Source organism: Triticum urartu, chromosome 5 (assembly GCF_003073215.2).
Source record: "Triticum urartu cultivar G1812 chromosome 5, Tu2.1, whole genome shotgun sequence".
NCBI classification, from domain to species: Eukaryota; Viridiplantae; Streptophyta; class Magnoliopsida; order Poales; family Poaceae; genus Triticum; species Triticum urartu.
This window is the reverse complement of record NC_053026.1, coordinates 349261182-349287486: the sequence shown is the minus strand read 5'-3', so window position 1 is coordinate 349287486 and position 26305 is coordinate 349261182.

Below are 26305 nucleotides of genomic sequence, written 5' to 3'. Positions count from 1 at the left end.
ATCAACGATATGTTTAGTAAACGCTTTATTTTGATTATAAGCATGAGGAGAATTTACCACGGATTGCCACAAGGAAATACAATCAATCAAAGAGCAATTTTCATAATTAAATTCCTTGAAATCCAAAATAGTGGGTTTAGCAACATCTAGGGTTTTAATTTCTTCAATCCCACTTTCATCAAATTTAGCATCAAGATCTAAAAACTCTGAATTTTTGTAACGCCTTCTAGGTAAAGGTGGATCATATTCAGTCCCATCATTATCAAGATTCATATTGCAAAACAAAGATTTAATAGGGGACACATCAATAACTTTTAGATCTTCATCTTTATTTTCATAGGAACTAGAAGAACACGCTCTTATAAAGGCATCTTTGTTAGCACGCATCCTAGCGGTTCTTTCTTTGCACTCATCAATAGAAATTCTCATGGCTTTGAGAGACTCATTGATATCATGCTTAGGAGGAATAGATCTAAGATTTAAAGAATCAACATCAAGAGAAATTCTATCAACGTTCCTAGCCAAATCATCAATCTTAAGCAATTTTTCTTCAATCAAAGCATTAAAATTCTTTTGCGAAGTAATAAATTCTTTAATACTAGATTCAAAATCAGAGGGCATCTTATTATAATTTCCATAAGAATTGTTGTAGGAATTACCATAATTATTAGAGGGATTACTAGGATAAGGCCTAGGATTAAAATTTCCTCTATACGCTTTGTTACCAAAATTATCCCTACCAACAAAATCCACATCCATAGATTCATTATTGTTCTCAATCAAAGTAGACAAGGGCATATCATTAGGATCAGAACAAACACTCTTACTAGTAAATAATTTTATAAGTTCATCCATCTTTCCACTCAAAACATTAATTTCTTCTATCGCATGCACCTTTTTATTAGTAGATCTTTCAGTATGCCATTGAGAATAATTAACCATAATATTATCAAGGAGTTTAGTAGCTTCTCCTAAAGTGATTTCCATAGAAGTGCCTCCTGCGGCCGAATCTAAAAGATTTCTAGAAGCAAAATTCGATCCGGCATAATTTGTTTTGTATAATCATCCACAAATTCAAACCATGAGTGGGGCAATTACGTATCATTAATTTCATCCTCTCCCAAGCTTGTGCAACATGTTCATGATCAAGTTGCTTAAAATTCATAATATCGTTTCTAAGGGAGATGATCTTAGTGGGAGGAAAATACTTAGAGATAAAAGCATCTTTGCACTTGTTCCAAGAATCAATACTATTTTTAGGCAAAGACGAAAACCAAGCTTTAGCACGATCTCTAAGAGAAAAAGGAAATAGCTTCAACTTAACAATATCGTTGTCCACATCTTTCTTCTTTTGCATATCACACAAATCAATGAAGCTATTTAGATGGGTAGCGGCATCTTCACTAGGAAGGCCGGAAAACGGATCTTTCATGACAAGATTCAGCAAAGGGGCATTAATTTCACAAGATTCAGCATCGGTAAGAGGAGCAATCGGAGTGCTAATAAAATCATTGTTGTTGGTATTGGTAAAGTCACACAATTTAGTGTTATCTTGAGCTATCGAGACAAGCGAGTAATCCAACACAAAAGCAAACAAAAAGCAAGCGGGCAAAAAGAGGCAAATAGAGAAAGAGAGGGAGGATAGAGAGAGAGGGCGAATAAAACGGCAAGGGTGAAGTGGGGGAGAGGAAAACGAGAGGCAAATGGCAAATGATGTAATGCAGGAGATAAGGGTTGTGATGGGTACTTGGTATGTTGACTTTTGCGTAGACTCGCCGGCAACGACGCCAGAAATGGCTCGTTGTCGGGAGTCAAATCTTGACTTGCGCGAACCTCCCCGGCAACGGCGCCAGAAATCTTCTTGCTACCTCTTGAGCACTGCGTTGGATTTCCTTGAAGAGGAATGGATGATGCAGCAAAGTAGCGTAAGTATTTCCCTCAGTTTTTGAGAACCAAGGTATCAATCCAGTAGGAGGCTACGCGCGAGTCCCTCGTACCTGCACAAAACAAATAACTCCTCGCAACCAACACGACAAGGGGTTGTCAATCCCATCACAGTCACTTACGAGAGTGAGATCTGATAGATATGATAGGATAATATTTTTGGTATTTTTGTGATAAAGATGCAGAGTAAAATAAAAGCAAAGTAAAAAGCAAAGGAAATAACTAAGTATTGGAAGATTAATATGATGAAGGTATACCTGGGGCCATAGGTTTCACTAGTGGCTTCTCTCAAGAGCATAAATATTTTACGGTGGGTGAACGAATTACTGTTGAGCAATTGACAGAATTGAGCATATTTATGAGAATATCTAGGTATGATCATGTATATAGGCATCACGTTCGAGACAAGTAGACTGACTCCTGCCTGCATCTACTACTATTACTCCACTCATCGATCGCTATCCAGCTTGCATCTAGAGTATTAAGTTCATGAAAACAGAGTAACGCCTTAAGCAAGATGACATGATGTCGAGGGATAAATTCATGCAATATGATAAAAACCCATTTTGTTATCCTCGATGGAAACAATACAATACGTGCCTTGCGGCCCCTACTGTCACTAGGAAAGGACACCGCAAGATTGAACCCAAAGCTAAGCACTTCTCCCATTGCAAGAAAGATCAATCTAGTAGGCCAAACCTATCTGATAATTCGAAGAGACTTATAATGATAACCAATCATACATAAAAGAATTCAGAGAAGATTCAAATATTGTTCATAGATAATCTTGATCATAAACCCACAATTCATCGGTCTCAACAAACACACCGCAAAAAGAAGGTTACATCGAATAGATCTCCACAAGAGGGGGGGAGAACATTGTATGGTGATCCAAAAAGAGAGAAGAAGCCATATAGCTAATAACTATGGACCCGAAGGTCTGAGGTAAACTACTCACACTTCATCGGAGAGGCTATGGTGTTGATGTAGAAGCCCTCCGTGATGGATGCCCCCTCCGGCGGAGCTCCGGAACAGGCCCCAAGATGGGATCTCGTGAATACAGAAAGTTACGGCGGTGGAATTAGGGTTTTGGCTCCGTATTTGATCGTTTGGGGGTACGTAGGTATATATAGGAGGAAGGAGTATGTCGGTGGAGCAACAGGGGGCCCACGAGGGTGGAGGGCACGCTTGGGGGGGGGGGGGGTAGGCGCGCCCCCCTACCTCGTGGCTTCCTCCTTTATTTCTTGACGTAGGGTCCAAGTCTCCTGGATCATGTTCGTTCCAAAAATCACATTCCTGAAGGTTTCATTCCGTTTGGACTCCGTTTGATATTCCTTTTCTGCGAAACTCTGAAATAGGCAAAACACAACAATTCTGGGCTGGGCCTCCGGTTAATAGGTTAGTCCCAAAAATAATATAAAAGTGGATAATAAAGCCCAATAATGTCCAAAACAGTAGATAATATAGCATGGAGCAATCAAAAATTATAGATACGTTGGAGAAGTATCAGTGTGCATGGCTGAGAGGATGTTCAAGTGGATCAAGAAAAAGGGAATCAAGCCGGCCATGTACTGTAACACCCCGGATGTAACTTTCCCTATTTGTATCCAACTCTTGCCGTTTCCGGCGTTAAGTTATATTTATTTCCTCGGGTTCGGGTTTTGTCTCCGTGTGTCTTTTCGTTTTCATGCATCTCATATCATGTCATCATGTGGATTGCTTTTGCATACGTGTTCGTCTCATGCATCCGAGCATTTTCCCCGTTGTCCGTTTTGCATTCCGGCGCTTCGTTCTCCTCCGGTGGTCATTTCTACCTTTCTTTCGTGTGTGGGGATTAAATATTTCCGGATTGGACCGAGGCTTGTCATGCGGCCTTGGTTTACTACCGGTAGACCGCCAGTCAAGTTTCGTATCATTTGGACTTCGTTTGATACTCCAACGGTTAACCGAGGGACCGAAAAGGCCTCGTGTGTGTTGCAGCCCAACACCCCTCAAATTTGGCCCAAAACCCACCAAACTCTGCTCCATGTCCTAGAGCGTTCGATCACGATCGTGTGGCCGAAAACCGCACCTAATTTGGACTCTCCTAGCTCTACTTATGCCTATATATACCCCCTCCAATTTCGGATCTCGTCTTCCTCCTCGAACCCTAATTCTAAAAAAAAAACAGATCCGCCCCGGCCGGACAACGTCCGCCGCCTCCGCCCGCACCAACCATCCGCCGCCCCGTGTCCCTCGCGGGACCGCTTCGCCGCCGCCGCCGCAAGGCCCGCCGAGCCCGACGCAGGCCCCCGCGACCCAGTCCTCCGCCCCGCCGCCGTCTGCCAAGGCGCCGCCCTCCTCTTCGCGTCTGGCCGCCACAGGAGCCCGGAGCCGCCGCGCCGCCATCGTCGGCCGGCGCCGCCACGCCGCCGCAGCACGCCTCCCGCCGCCGCCTTCAGCCGACCCCGCCGCCGCCGCCTCCAACGCTCCGGCCGGCCCCCTCTCCCTCCTACTCCGGCCGGCCCCGGCACCCTTCTCCTCCCCGCCGACGAGCGGCCTCGCCGGAGACCTCGGGAGTCGCGCCGTGCTACAGTGCCGTGAACAGTACCCCGGGCAAACCCTAGATCTAGGTTGACTTTCTTCCCTCTCCCCCTTAATTTTTGTGCAATCTTTCACCGCCCGTAACTTTGCATCCGTAGCTCCGATTTGGACATATGATATATCAAAATGTTCGTCTCGACGAGTACATCATTTCATTCCATTGCATCATTTTCATCTGAGCTCATCTTGATTCCCGAAATGCTGTTAGAAGGAGGCTTCGTGAGTTAATTATCAGATCTGCTAGTTCATCTTAGACTTTTGTCATTTTTGCCATGATTATTGTGTGCATGCTATGCCTGTGAGTCCTTCATATGTTTTGTTAAGCATTTTGTCTTCTTTACAGAGGTGAAACCCATGCATTTTTAGGATGTGTGTGGTGACTTTTGCAAGCTTGCAAAGTGAGGCACCCGGTAAATCTGTTTTCAGGGACTTAGTTGTTTTCACTAAGTCTGGGATATTTTAGTTCATGATGCCATATGTTCAGCTTGTTTCCTAGCGATCCGTGCCTCTTTTGAGGATGATCAGTAAGGGACTTTTGTTATTCATATTATGCTCTATCCATCAATTTCTTTTTTTGCAATTACGGAGCACCCTAGCTCGAGTCAATCGAGCTCTACTTTTGCTTCGTGGTGAATCTGGGCAGATCATCAACTCGTTTGCGATTTTGGCGGCGTTGTTGTAGTTGATCCGTTCATGCTATGCCATTGTTCTTGCCATGTATAGCTTGTATTTTGTGCCTTCTTAATGGATGTATGCCTGCCTTGCCATGACTTGCACCGTGGTGAGCGCATCAAGCTCGTTTACATGCCTTCGTGAGTTAAATTTCAGCATGTCTCAGTTTTCACTAAGTCTGAAAACTGATTGTGTTTTAGCTATGTTCGTGTGCCCGTTAATATATTTTGTGATCCCTTTTGGCCCCAGGTCACTTTGGGACTTTTGTTAATCTTGTTGAGTAGTTCCATGCCATGTTCTTACTTGTCATGTTCAGGTCACGTATCATGTTGTTTTGCTGCTCCGAAGAGGGCTTCGTGATCTGAAATTTCAGACTAGCGTTAATTTCACTAAGTCTGGAATCTGTTTTGCATTTGCGTTTTTGCCATGCTTGTTTGAACCTCTTAATGGATGAATTGGCCGTGGCTCAGTGCTAGTATTTTGTTAAGCATCTTGTGGGCATCCCTGCCATGTATTTTTTTGTCATGTTTGGTGGCTGTAGCATGTTCATTTCATTGCATTTAGATGCCTACTTGCTGTAAATCGCAGACCGGTGTCATATCTTAAAACGCTTGCCATTCCCAAACCGTAACTCCGATTCCAATGATCTTTATATCGTTTTCAAGCGATTTCATCCCCTCTATCCAGTGGCACCCTTGGAATTCCATGTTGGGGCCAGGTTCATGCATTTCCTGTCATATCTTGCATTTTGCATCCCGCATCGCATCCCGCATAGCATATCATCATTTCATCATATTGCTTGGTCTTGCACGTGGTTGATTGTATCCTTGTTGCTTGTTTGTCTTGTTGGGTAGAGCCGGGATACGAGTTCGCTACCGAGGATCCCATTGAGTTTGCTTGTGAGGATCCAGTCAACTCTGACAACTGTGCAGGCAAGATGATCATACCCTCGAAATCACTACTATCTTTGCTATGCTAGTTTGCTCGCTCTTGCTTTGCCAATGCTACGATGCCTACCATTTTCTTGTCAGCCTCCCAATTGCCATGTCAACCTCTAACCCACCTTGTCCTAGCAAACCATTGATTGGCTATGTTACCGCTTTGCTCAGCCCCTCTTATAGTGTTGCTAGTTGCAGGTGAGGATTGGAGCCGTTCCTTGTTGGGACATCTTTTATTTACTTGTTGGGATATCATTATATTGCTATGTTATCTTAATGCACCTATATACTTGGTAAAGGGTGGAAGGCTCGGCCTCTCGCCTAGTGTTTTGTTCCACCCTTGCCGCCCTAGTTTCCGTCATATCGGTGTTATGTTCCCGGATTTTGCGTTCCTTACGCGGTTGGGTTATAATGGGAACCCCTTGATATTTCGCCTCGATTAAAGCTTTTCCAGCAATGCCCAACCTTGGTTTTACCATTTGCCACCTACCCTTTTCTTTCCCTTGGGTTCTGCAGACTCAAGGGTCATCTTATTTTAGCCCCCCACGGGCCAGTGCTCCCTCTGAGTGTTGGTCCGAACTGAGCTGCCTGCGGGGCCACCTCAGGGAAACTTGAGGGTTAGTTTTACTCGTAGCTAGTCTCATCTGAGTGTGCCCTGAGAAAGAGATATGTGCAGCTCCTATCGGGATTTGTCGGCACATTCGGGCGGTGTTGCTGGTCTTGTTTTAACCTGTCGAATTGTCTTCTTGTACCGGGTTACTGAGTCTGATCGGTGTGTCTCGGGTGGAGGTCTATTCCTTCGTTGACCGTGAGAGCTTGTCATGGGCTAAGTTGGGACTCCCATGCAGGGATTGAACTTTCGAAAGCCGTGCCCGCGGTTATGGGCAGATGGGAATTTGTTAATGTCCGGTTGTAGATAACTTAAACCTTAATTAATTAAAATGAATCAACTGAGTGTGTTGCCGTGATGGCCTCTTCTCGGCGGAGTCCGGGAAGTGGACACGGTGTTGGAGTAATGCTTGCGCAGGTTGTTCCTCTAGATTCTCGCTCGCGCCTTGCCTCCTCTTTTCACTCTCTGTTGCGAATAAGATAGCCACCCTATATGCTAGTCGCTTGCTGCAGCTCCACATATTTTTTGCCTCATCCATTCCTATAAGCTTAAATAGTTTTGATCGCGAGGGTGTGAGATTGCTGAGTCCCTGTGGCTCACAGATACTATAATTCCAGATGCAGGTCCAGGTGATTCCGCTCCAGGTGACGAGTACGAGCTCAAGTGGGAGTTCGACGAGGACTCTCAGCGTTATTATGTTTCCTTTCCCGATGATCAGTAGTGGTGCCTAGTTGGGGTTTGATTCAGGGCCTTGTCGCATGTTGGGTTCTTTTCTATTTTGGTGCCGTAGTCGGGCCATGAGTGTTTGTTTGATGGATGTTATTTACTCTGATGTGACGTGGCGAGTGTAAGCCAACTATGTTATCTCCCCCTTTTATTATGTATTACATGGGATGTTGTAATGATTGCCTGACTTGCGACATTGCTTTCAATGCGGTTATGTCTCTAAGTCGTGCCTCGACACGTGGAAGCTATAGCCGCATCGAGGGCGCGTTACATGTACGGATTGCACTCCTAGTACAATACGAAATCAGACTGATGTGCCATCAGAAAAGCCTAAGTGATTTGCACTGTCCTCGTACTCTTCGAGGACCCGAAGACCAGATAAAAAAAATATTTGCTCTCCAAAGGCTTACTACTAGTGCTAACTAAAAGGTATAATGGCGCAATCTCCAAGAAGAACCATCATCCATCACGTGAAGGACTGCTGGAGAAAGGCTCGCACGAGGATGATCAAATTGACTACGACCCAGAAAACAGACTAGCAGGCAGTCTTGGCTGTTCGCCGCCGAGTCGCCGCGATGACTACGACCCAGAAAACAGACTACGGTTGCCTGCCTCTTGAGCTGCTGACCGCCGAGTCATCGCCTGTGCCAGGACAGCCCGCCCTCACCGTGATCCGCCGCGGATTGCTCCTGCTGCTGCCATGGCCCGCCAAGTGCGTCGCACGTTGAGCCGCGTTGGCCTCGCTCCGTATTGAGCCCTTCTGCTGCTACTGCGCTTCGCCAGCACACATCAACCCACCGTTGCGGTGTGAGCCGCCTCTGCCATGACCCGTATCGCCTCTTTGAGTCGCCGGGACCCTGCGACCCGTATCGCTTGAACTGAAGAAGTTTCATGAGCCGTCCCACGTTAAACCATCACACGTTGAACTGTCGCATGCCCTCGGGTCGACTCGCGTTCGTTTCAAGCTGTTCAAGTTGCCGCCTCCGCCGTCTCAACCGCATTGCCGCTGGAGTTTATGAGCTGCCGCCCTGGTGATGCCTCCGTTTCGCTGCTATGTTGAGCCGCCGGGGCCACGTTGAGCCGCCTCTACCGTGTTGAGCCGCCCGGACAATCAGGTGATATCTATCCGTTTAAGTTTATTTTATTAGCATATATTGATTTTTGTCAAAGAACAATTACTCTGGCTTGCGATGTTTTTTGATGCAGGACAATTGTTCACTGCAAAGCTGCGTCCTCTGCGGCCCAGTTTACATCAACATGACGAGGCCGAGCCACCCGTCCGCGCGGGTTTACCGCGCCTGCGATCGACTCGCCCGTCCGCACCGGCTTACAACGCCATGGGAAGCTCATCTATATGTGCCGCCTCTAATGCAACTGTCGTCTTTACCATCCATCTCTCGTGGGTTGGTCTATATCAACACACCGGGCCGCACCTATCTGCATGAGCTGTTTATTGAATATGAGCGAGTCACCGCTTGGGAAGCCGGTTTTCTTCCAACAAATCGGAGGCGAAATATCATGTATTATTAGCCGCCGTCTACACTGGATGGCTCAATGGGCAGGCGCAGAAGTCACCGCCACTATAGTTTGGTTAAACTTCAAACAGCCAGTTGGAAGGAACCATTGGCTGAGTTGCTGACATGGCTCATACGAGATCATTTATAAACCCACCGCAGTCACCTCAACCTTCAGTGGATTCACATCGCGCTATCAACGCCAATGATATACACCTTCTGCTATGGTCAAATATGGAGAATCTCAAGTCAACACCTTGAGTCGTCTTGAGACTCGGGGGTTACAATGGTATGACTCGGTAGAATTGACTGGGTTCAATGCATTCAAGAACTCCGGGTCATTGGAGGGAAAAATAACCCGGCCCCAGAGATTACTTATCTATCGATGAAAATTTAAAAGGCCGTCAGAAAAATTCCGGCTCACCTTGATGCTTCCGGTTTAAAAATCCGGCTCAAGAGACATCTTTCTCCCACAAAGCACTGAAGCTCTTAATGTCTGATTTAAAAACCGGTTCAAGGGAAATTTATTTACCACAAAGCTTTGAAGCTCTCAAATCCGGTTCAAGGTAAATTTATCTCTCACAAAGTTTTGAAGCTTTCAAATCCGGTTTAAAGTTCCGGTTCAAAAAGAATTAATCTCTCGCAAATTCGAGCTCTCAGAAAGATTAAAGGGTGCCAAAAAGAGCCTGCTGCCATGATGCGCAGTTCAAACATGGGTATCCTGCCTTATGGCTTATCTTATTATGGTCATTTGGGGGCTTCCTGCTCATCGAGCATAGCTTTCGGTACCCTCTTGATCGGCGCAATGCCAAAACTTATATGGTCACTTGGGGGCTTCCTGTTCAAACATAGGTCGTATTCAAACCAAAGAGAACATAGTTGTCGATACCCTTTTGATCGGCACACTGCCAAACCCACTAGGGGGCTTCTTGATCGTATTCGAATCATAGCTCAACCCCTTTGGGTCTGACGTGGATCATATTCGAATCAGCGTCGTTAAACAACTCTCAAGGTCATTTGGGGGCTTCCTGTTCAAACATAGGTCGTATTCAAACCAAAGAGAACATAGCTGTCGGTACCCTCTTGATCGGCAACGCCAAAGCCACTGGGGGCTATATGATCATATTTGAATCTTAGCTTAACCCCTTGGGAACGGTTTTCTGATCGTATTCGAATCAGAAGCCTCAAAATTTTTAAAGTCTCTTTTTGCGAACAATTTTTTGGATTTTACTTGAAGCTTTTTTTATCATATCTAAAGTGTATATGAGTGGTTTCTATTTAACCCGGCTTGATTTTCGATGATAAGTTGCCAGCTTATGACAATCATCATCTATGTGGAAGCATTGGCTTCTAAGGATTGGGTTATCACCCTTACTGCACATGTCATGTAAACCGGCAGTACAAATTCAATATCACAATGGTTATATGTGAGATATTATGACCCGCCCTGTGGTAAACCGCCAAGGGATCTTGTGATCTACTTGAGTGTAGGATAAGACTACATTTGGGTGGTTACCCGCCCTAGCTTTTGACGTTAAGTCGCCAGGGCATATGTTGTTTAAACTCTGTGTAGGATTTACAGAGCTATGACTTACATAAATGATTAAGTTCAAGCCCATCATCAAAGATTGAAATTGGTATCTCAAAAGGATTATCAATTCTTGATTTTCTCCAAGGCTATAAGCCGCCGGATTATAAAAATTCCGGCTTACAATGGAGGCGTATTAAATCGCCATCGGCCAAGAGCCGCCGGGTATTTAAACTCCGGATTTACTTATCAACAGATGAGGTATTCAAAGTCGCTTTGGCGCAATGGCTATTATTTTATCAATGGATATGATTTATTCTACAATGGAAGGAATAGTCCCGAGTCGCTGCATGCTTACGACCCGGCACTTGGGGGCTACATTATTTAAATTGAGAATACATCAAATATGCAAGTCCCATGTCACTGCCTGCATGCACCATGGCACTTGGGGGCTAATGTAAATTCACTTTTTGTTCAACTTGTTGAAGACCCGAATCATCACATTGTAATGAGATGACCCTTGGGGGCTACCAATTGCTCCTGTCAAAAAGTTCAAGGTACACAAGCATTAATCCATTATATTGAATGTCCCACTATTCAGTTGGTAGAGTACAAAGCTCTTAACCTTGTGGACGTGGGTTCAAGCCCGATGGTGGAGATTATATTATATGATGTTATTATCAATAAATTATATACAAAGTCCCAACTCGGTATTATCTTACTAAGCCCACCCTTGGGGGATACATGTTGCTGCTCAAGTTTACATGATCATATTTACAAAGTCTCTGCTCATTATTGCATAATGACCCGGCCCTTGGCGGCTACACTGGTTGAATTTTCTATGAGCATAAGGCAATTACAAGTCCCAGGTTGCTGCAAGCATGACAACCCGACATTTGGGGGCTACAGGTGATATGCATATAAGAGAGGAATAACTTCAAGTTCTCAGTTTTGAGCAAATCTAATATTATATTATTAACGGAGAAATCTACAAATTTTATGACCCGACATCATCTTAAGATTAACCCGGCATCAGCTACATGACCCGGCATCATTTGTTTATAACTCGACAATTTTGGCAATCATTAATTGGCAAGATCTACATCTTTAAGCCGGCTGAATTTCAGTTGAATATTTCAAGACCAATATTTTTGTCAAGTCAGAGCATTGAAGGCCGACTCAAATGGATTATTTCTTATAATATTTCTCTACGAGAGCCAATGTCAGCAAATTGGTTATGAAGCTGGCCTATTGACCCGGATTTTTTAGAAGAAGTGCCTGGATTTTTTGCATTGGCAAGGTTTGGACATATCTGTTAAAAGAGATTTTCTATAAGATCTTGAGTATGCATCTAGGAGGAAATGACAAGGAATTAAAGATGATCAGGTGCCGGTTCAGAAAAATATTTAACCCGGAGCACAACCTATCAAGGTTGTTCTTGTGTTTATTTTACATGATCAGTTTAACATGGATAATCCAAATTAAATTGGGGGCTAATGTCGGGGATATACCCCGCGGTATGACCCGGCCGGGCTTGGCGTTTTCATTGGTAACCCGCCGGAGTGGCGACTCACGAGCCTGGCGACTCACGGATGGCCCTAATGGCAGGTCAGATAGAAGACTAGGCCCAAGGCCCAGAAGGCCGGCTCATGTTATGGTGGGACAGTTTATGAGAAAAGGCATAAGGAGTTTTCCCTCAAGGGAGCAGACTAAGATTCCACTTGTAATAGACTAGTCCAAATCCTAATAGGACTTCACATGTAACCCGCCCCTTCAACTTATATAAGGAGGGGCAGGTCACCCCAAAGAGGGACAAGTAAGAAGCTCAATAATCTCTAGGGCTAGACACGAAGGGGGAGCCGGCTTATGCGGCGACTCTCTCATGAGCATAATGAGATCTAGCCTCAAACAGCATGTAGGGCTATTACCGGATGATGTTTCCCGGGGCCCGAAGCTGTCTAAATCTTTGTCTTGTGTTGCGTCTCTCGATTCCGCTCAACCCCTCTCAAGCTACCACATAGATGCATTGGCCTCACGACTAAGTCCTCACACTAGGACATCTTCCATGACAATTCCACGACAAGTCCCTTGAACGGAAGAAGTAACGCACAACCTCTCCACATATTGCGAGCGTATGGTCCTCACGATTTGGCAGTGCTTCATCGTCCAGAGCTAATCGTCGTCGAAGAATTAGAGGGAGGAGATTAGAACCACACCGGGCTTCTAATTATGAGGATTATAGGTCTATCTCTGATTAGATCAACTAGGACTAACTAAGACTAGAACAAGAGAACTGGAGGAGACTCCAAAAACATGTGTGTTCAAAAGGTGTCAATACCTCTAGTGTATATAGGTTGGAGGGGAGAGGGAGGGGCTCCACAAGGGGGGGGGGGAGATTCCTTCCCACCTTGGATGGCCAAGGAGGGGGAGTTCGCCTCCGATTCAGCGTCCCCCTTGCTTCTCCAAGAAGCTAAGGGGGCTCCTCCCCTATTTGGCCCAAGTGGCCCAATATCTTTCCACCACTTGGCCTTTGAAGGCCCATTTATGTTTAGTTAAATACAAAAGCTTCCTTATTAGAGCCTTTATTATTAATTTAACATCTCCAAAAATATTTTCCATCTATATATGATTTGTCAATAATACCCGGCATTGCGAGATAAACACCGAAACGCTTTCGGTTCCTCTTGAAACAATTTCGAATATTAGTGAAACTATTTCAAAAATATATTCTCATTATTCCCGTTCTACTAATACTCAACAGATCATGATTACCTTAAGCTTCTGACCTTGTAGGTTAGGTAAAACATAGACATGAACAAAACCCTTTTCATTCAATAACCGTGGACGTCCATATCAATCCCTATGATTACACGAATGACAGTCGAGTGAACCTTTGGTTATCATGTGCTATTCCCTTTGATTCACGATACTTTTCAAAACCCGAGGTAAGATATACTATCCTCTTAAGTAATACACATGCTCACTATACCGGTCTCCTCATTACCGGTTTTGTTCTTATATCTCGTTGACATGTTCTGTCATCCCCGTTGATGGTGTCATGGACTAAGGGATGCTAACCGATTCGGCATGTAGTCCTCGGTCTGGGCCTGTGGGCCTCACTCTCCATCGGATGGACTCCGGAAGCTGCACACCTGGACGTGATCAAGACTCCACCTACCGAAGACTTAACATATACTCTAAGACATCTCCTGCTGCCTCCATGAGACCCCCTGGATACCGGCCATGTAACCCTAGATGCCCTAACTGGCTTGTATATAAGCCAAAGGGTTCAGCCCAAAGAGGGGAAGGAATCACAGTTACATTCACCTTGCCCTAGGGTTAGAACACAACTCATTATCTCGAGATAGATCAAGCTTGTACTCAATACATCACCATTAATATAAACAAGAGCAGGACATACTGTTTTACCTGCATCAAGAGGGCCCGAACCTGGGTAAACATCATCTCCCTTGTTCCTGTTACCACTGATCCAAGATCCACCACTCGGGCCCCCCTACCCTGAGGTCTGCCAGTATTGATACCGACACTGGTGCTTTCATTGAGTGTTCTGATGTGTGATCAATAGGGGGATCGATGCCTCATCTGTAGATCAACAATGGTGCCACCCACGGCAACGTATTTGTCCCTGGCCAACTTTTTGTGTTCACAGCATGATCTTTTTCACCAACTCGGCGAGCCATCTGGCCCCGCCGAGAACTACTCCTTGGATCATATCGTGACTTTCAGAGGCTTGGAATACACCGCAGATTCCCACGGCGAGCTCATCCTGTCCGGATGGACGCTCAGCCAGATTGAGGGCTTATCAGACATCGGAGGCTCGACTCCGGAGCCGATCTGCTTTGAGGATGTCAGTTCATGCTCCCCAACACCGATAAAGGAACCAAATACATCGACCCCAGGCAATCTTGTCTCGACGTTAAGTATTGACGCTAGTCTGGCCCCCACCTCGGACATTACATCGGGTCTAGAACGAACTCTTATGCCAGATCCGAAATCGACTTCAGATCATCACCATGTTGAAACATGCCAAGCTATACGCCGGGTGTACTTCAAGTTAGCCCTGCCTACAACCAGGCCATGAACCCCAGGGAACTATCTCAGCTACATGGGATGCTCGACCATATGCAGAGCCTATCAATCTCAGATGGTCAGACCTCGGATTATGACAAGATCGGACTTAAAGCCGACGATCGGGAAATTTACGTCCCACCCACCACCCACCTAGTCGCCACGGTCGATGATTTAGCCGACGTGCTAGACAATGATGAGGCCACTGACATGGATGAAGATGTCGATGGCACTACAAAAACCACTTCACCGCTGGTAAACACTAGGAAGTGGACTACAACATCTACTTATGATGTATCCATGGTTGATACTCCCTGAAAACCCATCTAGACGTCGAGATAGGTGCGGACAGGGCACCAGTGGGGAGATGTCGGTGGGAAACGACACCTATGGGGTCACTGGGATCCCTTCTACGGATGGCGGGCGCGGGGTTGTGCGAAGAGCGGGTGTGGCGGTAAGCACACAAATCGTTTACCCAGGTTCGGGCTACGGAGACGCGTAAAACCCTAGTCCCGCTTTGATGTGTATTTAGGTGTTCTTGTGTTCTTGAACTAGCTGCAGTGGTTCTCTAATCCAAAAGATCCGAATCCCCCTCTAGTATGCCTCGAGCCTCCTTTTATAGACAAAAAGGGGTTGCCACAGTGGCACATAGGAGGTGGAAAGGTGTATAGGGGCTGAGTCTATCCCCTGGCACCGCCGGACAAACATATTTAATGCACTGCCGATGTGCCCCTCTTGCTTTATTGGGGATGATAGAGAAGCTCGTCCCAGCTGTCATCGCCTCGCCTGGCTCCGATGTGCGTCCAAGCTGACGAGGCATTGTAACGCCACATTGGCTGGCTGCTGGGCTGGCGCGGTGGTGGAGCCTTCACGAAGATCCGCATGCCACCATGCAGGTGCTTGCTGAGTTGGTGTAGAGGCCGCGCGCTGCCACGCAGATGCCCGCCCAGCTGGTCGAGCTGGCAACTATATGGGAGCGGGGGTGGAGGCTTTGGCAGACGCGGGCCTGGGTGCGGCCCCGCAGGCGTCCTCGGCAAGGGTCTTGTCGAGGGCCTGGCAAGGGTCTTGCTGTGGCACCGCGGTCGTCCCTGGCAAGGATCTTGCCGGGGGTCTTGTGGATCTCCTTGGCAAGGATGTCGCCAAGGGTCGTCTTCTTCTGGTCTCCATATGATCTTGTGTATCTATGATCTCTACAAAGATCTGCATGCCACCACGGAGGTGCCTCCTGAGCCTTGGTTTCAATATGGCGTGGGAACCCCCTGGGCTCAAGGGTGGCGCGCTCTGCTGGCGTCAGGCAAGTTGCCCCGGCAAGGATCTTGCCGAGGATGCGGAAGGCACCCCGGCAAGAGTCTTGCCGGGGAGTCCACCTTGCCCTCTTGCTCTCTTTCTGTCTCTGGTCTTGGCGTTTCTTTGGTCGTCTTCTGCTCTGGCATCCCTCCTCTGCCCTGCTTAGTGTGGCCGTGGGCGCAGCTCTGACTGCCCGTGCACAAGTAAAGGGGTGCAAAAGGAGAGCCCCTACTTTTGTACACCGACAGGAGCCCCCGGGCCTGGGCCACACATAAGCATGACACGTTGTTGGGCTAGGCCCAGAACGATGCGCGGGCAGGTGCGGCGGATTTTTACCGCAGTAATTCCTCCGTCCGCTACGCTTCCCCATGATCCGCGTTGAACGCGCGACATGGAGGGTCATGCGTGACGTGGGGGTCATGCATGGGGCGGTTTCCGCATGCATGCGTCACATCAATGTAAAGAGGCGGTCCACGCCTTCCCCGTAAAAAGGAACAACCACGGGCGCGCTGCTCATTTACCCTTTGTGTCTTCTCCAATCTCGGAACCGCCTTCCCATCCTTCTTCCTCCTCAAGCCCTTGCTCTCGCTCGCCGCCGCCGTGTTTTCACTGCCCTTTCTCCTCCACCTCCCGCAGCTGCCATGGCACCCAAGACCAGGAAGAGCAAAGGAGTGGCCAGGGACGCCGGGGGGACGGAGCCGCCGGAGAGTGAGTCGGCGGCACGGCGGACGAAGCTCGACTACTTCCCCTCGATGGTTGACACGGTGCACCTCCGGGACAACTTCAGGCCCCTGTGGGGGTGCAAGACGGGGGAAGAGACGACGGGGCATCCGGCCACGCGCGTCATCCCCGCCAGTTGTGCCAAGGTCGCCCCGAATCAGTACCTATTCTTCGTCGACTACTTTTCCTGTGGCCTCTGCCCCCCTTTCTCCAATTTCTTCAGCGACATCATGCACACATGCGGCTTCCATCTTCTGGATTTCACGCCAAACGTCGTGGCGTGCATGGCTCTTTTTGCCTATCCCTGCGAGGGCTTTGCTGGAGTGCTTCCCAGCACGGCGCACTTCCACCACTACTTTTATCCTCGAATCGAGAAGGGAGGTGCCATCTATGGTTGTGTCACTTGGATCCCAAGGCCCTTGGAGAAGGGGACGTATCCAAAGGGCGCCCAGAAGGAGAGGTGGGAGGAATGGCGGAGCCGGTGGTGCTGGATTGAGGAGGAGGAGCCTCAGGAGTTTTGCCAAGTTCGCCAGATGCCGCCGGTTCACAGAGATGACTGGGGCGACGTCAATGCCCAAGATGGGAGGCTCACGGTCGCCACCACCAGGATTCACCGCCTCGCTGCTGCTGGGCTAACCCTGGAGATGATCGGGGCATATTTCATCCGCCACCGCATCGCCCCTCTGCACAACAAGGGGCGGCCGGCTCGGCTTTTCAGCAACGCGGCCGACATCATGCGGCTCCGCCTTGGCCTGAACCATAACTTCACGGTGATGGAACACACACACTTCTGCCAGCGGCTCTTCCAGCTCGATGTGAGTCATGACGGCAGGGCTGAAAGGGCCAGCAAGACCGCAAAAGCAGGCAAGGTCGCCAAGGGGCCCTTGTTCGGGTTGTCGGCGGGGGTGGTCCCGCTGAGCAACAACTCTCGCCAAACCGACATCATTGCCATGATGCTGGACTTCAATGCGCACGGCCTTTGACCCGAATTGGGCCGAGCCGGAGGAGGATCGGCTGCAGGAGTTCTTCGACACCTTGGTGGAGAAGTACGTCCGCGAGGAGCCGTGGCTCATCCAGGACACCACCGAGGCGGAGCTGGACTACATCGCCGCTAGGGCGGCGGAGGCGGAGCTCGCCAAGGAGGCCGGCAGTGCTGGCGGCATGAAGGACGAGGCCGCGACGGCCACAGAGGAGAAGGAGCTCGCCCAGTGGGCAGAATCCGCTGGGGAGGCTGGCAGCGCCGGCATCGGGGCCCCTCTCATCGAAGATGACATCGACGAGTCGTCTGAGGAGGAGGCCGAGGATGTCAAGCCCCCGGCCACGGGGAGAGGGCGTGTCCTGCGGCGGGCCGCCTCTGGTGAGCCGGTCCGGCCCGGCAGGACCGCACAACCGCAATAACCTCCGGAGGCGCCCATGCACCAGACGAGGGCCGCGACGGCGGGGAAGGCAGTGAAGGTGGCGGTGGCGAAGAAGAAAGCAGCTGCCCCTTCTTCGTCCAAGCGTCCCCCAACTCCACCTGCTTCCCCACCTCCCGCAGGTGACGACACGGAGGTCTTCTTCGACCTCGGGTCTCTTAGCCCGAGGAGGAAGAGGAAGGCCGCGGAAGAAGAGGCGGGGGATGAGTAAGTGTCTTGTCTTTTGTCATCTCCGTCCCCTCGGACCGTGCCAATTTTCTTGACTTGTCTTCATCTTCGCAGGGATAGGAAGACGCTGGCCTAGAGGGTGGCGAAGAGGGCCAAGGCTTCGGCGGGCGGCCAGTCCCCGGTGGGCACCTCGAGTATGCCGCTGGTGGTGGTGGAGAGGAGCCCCCGGCGCAGCCACCAGCGTGCATTCATCACTCGCTCCCCTTTGAAGTGTGGTGGGGCACGATTTCCTGGTGCTGAGCTTGCCGTAGTTGCAGGAGGAGAACGGCAGCAGGAGGATCCACTGAGGGCCACCCCCAACGCGCCGCCCCCATCGACCACGCCACCCCGAGGGGGGTCCCCGGCAAGGGCGCCAAACACCGAGCCCATGCGCACGGAGGAAGAGGAGGTGAACCTGGGCGTCGGCGGCTTCGTCCCAGCACGGAATGCCGGTGGGGAGGGGGCCCCTTCGTCCCAGCTTGGTGTAGGTGAGTTGTTTGCCTCTCGTTCCCGCTCGTTTTTCTTCTTTTAGATTTTGATCTTGGCTTCGCCACATTCTCCTTCTCGGTACGTAGATCCTTCCTCGGCAGACCGGGAGGACGTGGACACCGTCATCGGAGATGTCGCCAGAGAGGCCGCGGCCGAGGCTGACAAGATCGCCGCTTAGGAGGCTGCCAAGGATGTTGCTGAGGACGCCGCTGAGGAGCCTCCCGGGGAGCTCGGCGAGGCCGCTACCGAGGAGGCCGGCAAGGGGCCCACCAGGGAGGCCAACAAGGCCACTACTGAGGAGGAGGTGGTCGGCGACCATCCTTCCTCCTCTGCCGCTTCTGGCTCGGGCAAATATCTGAAGGTGGGCGACGACTTGTTCGTCCACCTCCCATGGACGGCGAGCACTAGGGCGCCCGCCGAGGGGGGGGGGTGTTTGACAACGAGGTGCTTGGCACCGCCGGGCTTGAGGTCGTTGACGGACCGAGCGTCGGCGGCGGCGGTTCCTAGGAAGAGCGGCTCCTCCAAGGCATGAGTACCAGCTTCCACAAGCTCCAGGCGCTTCACCGTGCCCACCTGGACAAGGCCAAGTCTGGGATGGCAGCGGTGGACAAGGCGGAGGCGGACCTCTAAGAGCGCGTCGCCAAGGCGCAGGCTTGGTTTCACCAGGCCTGTGAGGAATTCAAGGCCGCCCAGGATCAGCTGGCCGAGCACAAGATGGATCTTGTCATGAAGCAGGACGACATCGAGAAGGATCAGGAGACGGCGAGTCGCCAGGCCGCCAAGGAGGAGGCCGCTCGGCTCCAGCACCAGGCCGAGCTGAACTCCCCGGAGGAGGACCTTGCCGCTCGCGAAGAGAAGCTCGCCGCGACACTCCGCGGCAAGGACGAGGAGGTCCAGGAGCTCGTCATGCAGCAGACCTGGGAACTGGAGCAGAGGCACGAGGAGGCCCTCAATGCTCAGGCCCAGGCCCATGCCGGCAAGGTGGACGAGCTGGAGGCGGAGCGTGACGGGCTGAAGCGGCAGGTCCAAGAGCTGATGGGGGAGAGGGACGCGACCAAGGGCGCTTTGGCTGACGTGCAGGCCGCAGTCCTCAAGAAGGCCGAGCTACTCTCCACGGCCAACGAGTCTATCAAGGACCTGAAGCTGAAGCTGGAGAGCCTTGAAGGGACGCTCTCGAAGGTCAGGGCCCGGGAGGGGACCCTGACCAAGAATTTGGAGGAGGAGAGGCAGTTGCGGAAGAACGACGCCGCCAGCCATGCAGAGTTCATGGCGGGCGAGAAGCTCTGGATCAGCCGCCTCGCCGATGTAGCCGTCAGGATCACCATGCAGCTGGCTACCATGGGGATGCCAAACGTGAGGTACGTCCCAGAGCCAAACGTGAGTCCTAATGCGAGGCTAAATCTGTTCTTTGAGGGTGTTCTCGGGGCCCTAGAGTGGTTCCACTCGAACAGGGCGTCCTCTCTGGCCGAAGAGGCCCAGAGGCTTTGCTAGGGTGCCATTACCAAGCTCCTCACCAAGATAGCGTACTGGAACCCTGACCTCGACTTTGAAGCTTATACTAGATAGCTTGCCGGACGATGTGGACCCCACGCCGCTCGAGGAGCGCATCGAGCCCGTCATCGGCCACATCGACGGAGTCGGGAGGGTACCTGGCCAGCGCGGGACTAGGCACCCCGTTTCTTATCGCCGCTGCAGGTTCATGACCAAGACAATTTTTATCTTTATTTAGAACCGCAGCAACAAATGATGTAATATAACTCTGCAGTACTTTTGAAACGATGCATGTTATTTTCCTGTTCACTCTTCCTTTGTATGCACATCCTACGTTAATCAGGTAGGTTTGCCGGCACGGAAACCCAGGTGGCTTCTTGAGGACGGATCCTCAATGTCCTGTCGGGCATGCTTGCTGCCGGGCAAATGACCTCGCTGCTCTTGACGCGGCAGCTCGAGCTGTCGAGCGGACTCGAGGTAGAACGAGAGCGTTGCCAATCGCAGAAGGTCGCCCTGCCATTGTCGACGCAGCCGCTCGAACTGTTGAGCGGACACGAAACAGAACAAGGGCGTTGCCAATAGTGGTAGGGCTCCATTGTTTGCAGGTATTCCATACACAGGGTAAGATCATCGAGGACGATAACCATATATATAAAAAGGAATTACTCAAAGTTTTGCATGACTTAGCTTTTCTGCCGCTGCGTGAGCGTTCGCCGCGTCCACTGAGGACGCCATTTGTTCGGTCGTCTCCTTTCTTGAAGTGACAACCACGAGGAAGCCGTTGCTTCATCCAGACCGGATTCTCACAACTGCGCACCCCCTACCTGGCGCACCAGAGATGTAAGTGGGAAACGACACCTATGCGGTCACTAGGATCCCTTCTACGGTTGGCGGGCACGGGGTTGTGCGAAGAGCGGGTCTGGTGGTCAGCACACAAATCATTTACCCAGGTTCGTGCCGTGGAGATGCGTAAAACCCTAGTCCTGCTTTGATGTGTATTTAGGTGTTCTTGTGTTCTTGAACTAGCTGAAGTGGTTCTCTAGTCCAAAAGATCCGAATCCCCTCCAGTACGCCTCGGGCCTCCTTTTATAGACAAAAAGAGGTTGCCACATTAGCACAAACAAGGTGGAACGGTGTACAGGGGCTGAGTCTATCCCCTGGCACCGCCGGACAAATGCATTTAATGCGCTGCCAACATGCCCCTCTTGCTTTATTGGGGACGACAGAGAAGCTCGTCCCAGCTGTCGTCGCCTCGCCTAGCTCCGACGCGCGTCCAAGCTAACGAGGCGTTGTAACGCCACGTTGGCCGGCTACTGGGCTGGCGCGGTGGTGGAGCCTTCACGAAGATCGGCATGCCACCACACAGGTGCTTGCTGTGTTGGTGTAGCGGCTGCGCGCTGCCATGAAGATGCCTACCCAGCTGGTCGAGCTGGCAGCTGTATAGGAGCAGCGGTGCAGGCTTTGGCAGACGCGGGCCTGGCTGCGGCCCTGCAGGCGTCCTCGACAAGGGTCTTGTTGAGGGCCCGACAAGGGTCTTGCTGCAGCACCGCGGTCGTCCCCGGCAAGGATCTTGCCGGGGGTCTCGTGGATCTCCTTGGCAATGATCTCGCCAAGGGTCGTCGTCTTCTGGTCTCCATCTGATCTTGTTTATCTATGACCTCTACAAAAGATCTGCATGCCACCACGGAGGTGCCTCCCGAGCCTTGGTTTCAATATGGCATGGGAACCCCTTGGGCTCAAGGGTGGCACGCTCTGCTGGCGTCAGGCAAGTTGCCCGGCAATGATCTTTGTCGAGCCTGCGGAAGCCACCCCGACAAGAGTCTTGCCGGGGGAGTCCACCTCGCCCTCTTGCTCTCTTTGCGTCTCTAGTCTTGGCGTTCTTCTGGTCGTCTTGTGCTCCGGCATCCCTCCTCTGCCCTGCTTAGTGTGGCCGTGGGCGCCGCTCTGACTTCCCGTGCACAAGTAAAGGGGTGCAAAAGGAGAGCCCCTACTTTTGTGCACCGGCAGACCCCGGTGGGAACAACGCCACCGTTGATAATGGCGGCATGGTAGTCGAAGAGGCTGACAATCCAGGAGAGGATTTTCAAGCCTCCCTAGAGCAACACGCCAGCCCCAAAGGAATCCCCAAAGACCTGGGCGTCAACGACCTCTTTGAAGGGGATGACGACAGATACGTCTCCAACGTATCTACTCTTTCTCACGCTTTTCTTCTTGCTTTGGACTCCAATTTGCATGATTTGAATGAAACTAACCTCGTACTAACGCTGTTTTCAGCAGAACTACCATGGTGTTGTTTTTGTTTAGAAATAAAAGTTTTCGGAATGGAACGAAACTTTTTGAGGATTTTTTATACTTATAATAAGAAGATCTGGAGCCAAGACCCGCCAGAGGGGGCCCCTAGGTGGTCACAACCCACCAGGGCGCGCCCCCTCTCCTGGTGCGCCCAGGTGGGTTGTACCCACCTGGTGGACCCGCTGATGACCCCCCTGATACTATAAACTCACGTTATTCCAGAAAAAAATCAAGGAGAAATAATTATCGTGATCCATGAGACGGAACTGCCGCCAAGACTTGTTCTTCCTCGGGAGGGCAGATCTGGAGTCCGTTTGGGGCTCTAGAGAGGGGCTCTTCGTTCTTCGTCATCACCAACCCTTCTCAATCGCCAATTCCATGATGCTCCCCACCAAGAGTGAGTAATTCCTTCATAGGCTCTCTGGTCGGTGAGGAGTTGGATGAGATTCATCATGTAATTGAGTTAGTTTTGTTAGGGCATGATCCCTAGTATCCACTATGTTCTTAGATGGATGTTGCTATGACTTTGCCAAGCTTAATGCTTGTCACTTTGGGCCCGGGTGCCATGATTTCAGATCTGAACCATTTATGAATTCATCATTATATCCATGTTTTAGACCCGATCTTGCAAGTTATAGTCACCTACTACGGTTATGATCCGGCAACCCCGGAGTGACAACAAACGGGCCCACTCCCGGTGATGACCGTAGTTTGAGGAGTTCATGTATTCACTATTTGTTAATGCTTTGTTCCGGTTCTCTATTAAAAGGAGGCCTTAATATCCCTTAGTTTTCAATATGGACCCCGCTGCCATGGGGGAGTAGGACAAAATATGTCATGCAAGTTCTTTTAATAAAGCATGCATGACTATTTACAGAATACATGCTTACATTATATCGATGAACTGGAGCTAGTGCTGTATCGCCCTAGGTTATAACTGTCTCATGATGAATATCATCCAAAAAGTCACTGATCCAATGCCTACAAATTTATCCTTATTGTTTCTTCTAAGTTACTACTGCTATCATCACTGTTATACTTGTTACAAACTAATTCTATCACTATTAATGTTACCATTGCTACTATCGCTACTATCAAAACTATCAAACTACTTTGCTACTGATCACTTTGCTGCAGATAATTAATCTCCAGGTGTGGTTGAATTCACAACTCAGCTGCTAATACCTTCAAATATTCTTTGGCTTCCCTTATGTCGAATCAATAAATTTGGGTTAAATACTTTACCCTCGAAAACTGTTGTGATCCCCTATACTTGTGGGTTATCAAGACCTTTTTCTGGCGCCGTTGCCGGGGAGCATAGCTATATTTGTTGAGTCACTTGGGATTATTATCATATTATCACTATGAAGAATCTGAAGGATCCAAAGACTAAGATTTATCCCTCTAAGACGAGGGGAGGTAAGGAACTGCCATCTAGTTCTGCTTTAGATTCACCTTCTGTTATGAGTAAACTTGCAACACCACCACATGCTATTAATTCTAATATGTTGCAAGTTATTGATGATGCTACTTCTACTATGCATGATTCTTATGATGATGCTAGTACCTTGCTTGATAATGATGATGTGCCACTTGGTGAATTTCTTGATAAACAAATTGCTAGAGTTATACAACATGATGCTGTTGAATCTGATGATGAGCTTGAAACTGAAACTCCTGAAACACATGCTAGAACTAGCCTTCCTAGATATGAATTGCCTAAGATACCGAAAGGTTATGTTATGAGTGAAGAAGCAAATAGAGATATTCTTGCTTGTAATGATAGAGATTATCTAGAGAAATTACTACAAAAGTATAAAGAAAAATCTCTGAATGCTAGAACTAAATGTGATCCTAAGTTTGTTACTTCACCTATCTTTATTGATGATAAGGATTACGAATTCTCTGTCGACCCAGAGCTAATTACTCTGGTTGAATCTGATCCTTTCCATGGTTATGAAACTGAAACTGTTGTGGCACATCTTACTAAGTTGAATGATATAGCCACCCTTTTTACTCATGATGAGAAAACTTGCTATTACTTTATTCTCAAATTATTTTCTTTCTCATTAAAGGGTGATGCTAAAGCTTGGTACAATACTCTTGCTCCTGGTTGTGTGCGTAGTCCCGACGATATGGTTTATTACTTCTTTGAAAAATATTTTCCTGCTCATATGAAACAAGCCGCCTTACAGGAAATATTTAACTTTTTGCAAACTAAAGAAGAGAGTCTCCCACAAGCTTGGGGGAGGCTTTGCCAATTTCTTAATGCTTTGCCTGATCATCCTCTTAAGAAAAATGAAATATTTGATATCTTCTATAATGGACTAACCGATGCTCCTAGGGACTTCCTAGATAGTTGTGCTAGTTGTGTTTTCAGGGGACGAACTATTGCTCAAGCTGAAGAATTATTGAATAACATATTGCAAAATTATGATGATTGTACTATTCCTAAACTACTGCCTAAACCCACTCCGAAGAAGAGGGGTATATTATGCCTCAGTCCTGAAGATATGCAAGATGCAAAGAAATCTATGAAGGAAAAAAGGTATTAAAGTTGAGGATGTTAAAAATTTACCTCCTATTGAAGAAATGCATGGGCTTAATACACCACCAATGCCTAAGGTGGTAGAGGTAAATTCTCTTATGAAGTTTAATGACAATGATAATGGAATGATAATCCTCACAATATGCATCCTAGTCAATGCCTTTATGAGTTTGAAAACTACATTAGGAAACAAGATCACTTCAATGCAAATGTTATGAAACAATTGAAATATAATTCTGATATGATTGCTCTTTTGAGTGACTTGTTATTTAGAATATCAAATGATGTTAGAGGTGTTGGAAAACATGCTTCTATGGTTCAAACCCAACTAGCACAAGTTGCTAAATCTCAAAGAGAACTGCTTGATGAAATGAATCATAATATGCATGAATTTGCTGTTAGAGTTGCAACTAGAGGAGGTAAAATGACTCAGGAACCACTTTATCCCGAGGAACACCCTAAAAGAATTGAAAAAGATTCACAAAGAGATAACACTAGTGCACCTAGTCCTTCTAGAAAGAAAAAGAAAAAGAAAAATGACAGGACTTTGCACACTTCTACTGAACCTGAAATAGAGAAACCTCCTGATAATGAAAATGAGGTTTCTATCTTAGATGCTGCAACTCAATCTGGTAATGAACACTCACATAATGATAATGAAAAAGATAATGATGAGGTTCATGAAGACTCTCAACCAACCAATGATAAAGAACCATATAATGATGTTGAGATAGAACCACCTATTGATCTTGATAACCCACAACCTAAAAATAAAAGATATGACAAAAGAGACTTTGTTGCTACAAAACATGGTAAAGAAAGAGAACCGTGGGTTCAAAAACCTATGCCTATTCCACCCAAGTCAACTAAAAAGAATGATGATGAAGAATTTGAACGCTTTGTTGAAATGCTGAGGCCAGTCTTTTTGCGTACTCGCTTGACTGAAATCCTGAAAATGCCTCCTTATGCAAAGTATATGAAAGACATAATCACAAATAAAAGAAAAATACTGGAAGCTGAAATCTCCACTATGCTTGCTAATTATACTTTTAAAGATACAGTACCTAAAAAACTTGGAGATCCGGGAATACCAACTATACTGATAACCCACAAGTATAGGGGATCACAACAGTTTTCGAGGGTAGAGTATTCAGCCCAAATTTATTGATTCAACACAAGGGGAGCCAAAGAATATTCTCAAGTATTACCAGCTGAGTTGTCAATTCAACCACACCTGGAAACTTAATATCTG